This window comes from Parambassis ranga, chromosome 5 (assembly GCF_900634625.1).
Source record: "Parambassis ranga chromosome 5, fParRan2.1, whole genome shotgun sequence".
NCBI classification, from domain to species: Eukaryota; Metazoa; Chordata; class Actinopteri; family Ambassidae; genus Parambassis; species Parambassis ranga.
The window spans coordinates 3,982,712-3,985,266 of NC_041026.1; the positions used below are offsets into that span (position 1 = coordinate 3,982,712).

At 46.1% G+C, this 2,555-nt stretch overlaps 1 long non-coding RNA gene across 1 annotated transcript; it reads right to left on the bottom strand.

The window, feature by feature from the left end:
• Window positions 1–1,933: 1,933 nt before the first annotated feature.
• Window positions 1,934–2,555, bottom strand: LOC114436849 (uncharacterized). The gene is made up of 3 exons (XR_003670743.1): window positions 2,487–2,555; window positions 2,312–2,388; window positions 1,934–2,073 (listed from the first exon to the last, which is right to left on the bottom strand). It is a non-coding gene; the product is annotated as an uncharacterized LOC114436849 (long non-coding RNA).

Here is a 2,555-nt window from a genome sequence, read left to right on the forward strand (position 1 = left end):
GTATCCGGGGGAAGCCACTCCACGCCTGTATGGACTCCCCAAGATACACAAGGAAGGAGTCCCCCTCAGACCCATCATCAGCAGCACAAGCTCAGTCACATACAACGTGGCTAAGCACTTGGCTGAACTCCTGACACCACTGGTAGGTGACACTCCACATCACATTCACAACTCGCAGGACTTTGTGAACAAGGTGGAGAAGATCCAAATGGACCCAGATGACACCATGGTCTCATTTGATGTCACCTCCTTGTTCACCTGCATCCCTACATCAGAAGCCACAGAGATGGTAAGGACGTGCCTCACACAAGACAGCACACTCAAGGAGAGAACCAACCTAACGCCAGACCACATCTGTGACCTGCTGGACCTCTGCCTGACCACCACTTATTTCCAGTACAATGGGAGCTTTTACAGACAGAAGCACGGCTGTGCGATGGGATCACCTGTGTCTCCTATTGTGGCCAACCTCTACATGGAAGAAGTGGAGAGAAGAGCCCTGAGTTCCTATCCTGGAACCACCCCCACCCACTGGTTTAGATATGTGGATGACACCTGGGTCAAAATCAAGACTAACGAAGTGGAACGGTTCACAGAACACATCAACGCAGTGGATAATAACATCAAGTTCACTCGCGAGGACACCAAGGACAACAATCTGGCCTTCTTGGACTGCACAGTACATATTGAGGAGGACAGGAGCCTCAATGTGGAAGTGTACAGGAAACCCACACACACGGACCAGTACCTGTTGTTTGATTCACACCACCCACTGGAACACAAACTTGGAGTCATCAGGACCCTGCAGCACAGAGCACAAACTGTACCCACCAGCTCAGAGGGGAAGAAGAAGGAGCAACACCACATCAGGAAGGCCCTGCAAACATGTGGCTACCCGAAGTGGGCACTCATCAAAGCCACAAAAACAAGACCCCCCAACAACAAGAAGAAGGACAACACCAGGCGGAGAAAGAACATCTCCATTCCATATGTGTCAGGAGTATCAGAGAAACTCCGCAGGATCTTCAACAACCATGACATCCCGGTCCATTTCAAACCAATGACAACACTGAGACAGAGACTGGTTCACCCGAAGGATAAGATTCCCAGGGAGAAACACAGCAATGTGATATATGCAGTCCAGTGCAGTGAGGAATGCTCTGATCTGTACATTGGAGAAACTAAACAACCACTCCACAGAAGAATGGCTCAGCACAGGAGAGCCACCTCTTCAGGACAAGACTCAGCTGTTCACCTCCACCTCAAAGACAAAGGACACTCCTTTGAGGACAACAACGTTCACATTTTAGACAGGGAGGAAAGGTGGTATGAAAGAGGAGTTAAGGAAGCCATCTATGTTAAGCTGGAAAAACCTTCCCTTAACAGAGGTGGTGGCCTCAGACATCATCTTTCTACCACATACAATGCAGTGATTCCATCCATTCCCAGGAAGTTTACACATACTCACAGTAAGAACAAAGGGCTGTCAATCAGTCCCCCTCCGGCAGTTTCATAGTCGTTAGCCAGTCGTTAGACACACTTGGCCCAGTCAGCCAGAACATCACAGGTAAGTATGGAAACATTTAGTGCTATTGTTTGTAAGTTTTTTAAAGTTTTACCCAGACCCACCCACTGAGGTCTGTAACCACATATAAACCATGTTTCCCCACCAAACAGTTAGAACTGATGAAGCTGCTTGGATGAGCAGCGAAACGTCTTCTAGAAAACTCTACAAGTCCAGACGCCTTGCTTCAATCTTCTCTACATAGTTTACCTTTAAATTTCCCTTTTACATTTCCTTGTAGTCGTTAATTAACATATATTTTAGAGATTTTTTGAACTTTGACAAAGAGCTGCTTGTTTTAAAATGATCATCAAGCTCATTCCACAGAAATGAGGAAGATTATTATCTCAATATCTCCACAAACAAAAACAGGCAGAAACCACACCTTTCCCTTTACATGATCAGCCACCAGAGGGCGCTGTTGTTGTAACTTATGGCAGAGCGTCAATGTTCAGGATTCTCAGAGCAATGTCTGGTGGCAGCCCTTGTTGCACCAGTTTATCTTTGAGCTGCAGAAGAAAACACAACATGAAGCTGAGAGGCTGATACTGACATCATAATGAAACTAAAGTGTGTCTGTAGGAAACATCAGGGCTGGTTATATGTGATGTCACGTAACTGAGGACAAGTAGTTTGTGAACACAAACATCAGATCACAGTTTATCTGCACATGTATCGAGATTTTAGCAGAAGTGGAAGCTGGTTAGCATGTGATGCTAAGTTGTAGTGTTTTAATAGGAGACTCACCTGTTGTATGATCACGTCCATATCAGCTGCTGACAACGGTGTTGAAGTGGAGATCCTCATCGCCAGAAATACAACACCTAGAAGCAGAATGAGTCGGTGAAATTCATTCATGACATTCATCAAGGTCTTAATGCAGGAAGACAGGAGACCAGTTAATAAACATGACATCACTCACTTGAGACAGATGGTGTTGTAGTTGGTGCTGGTGTGGTTGTTGTGGGTGGTGGCAGCGTTGTTGTAGTTG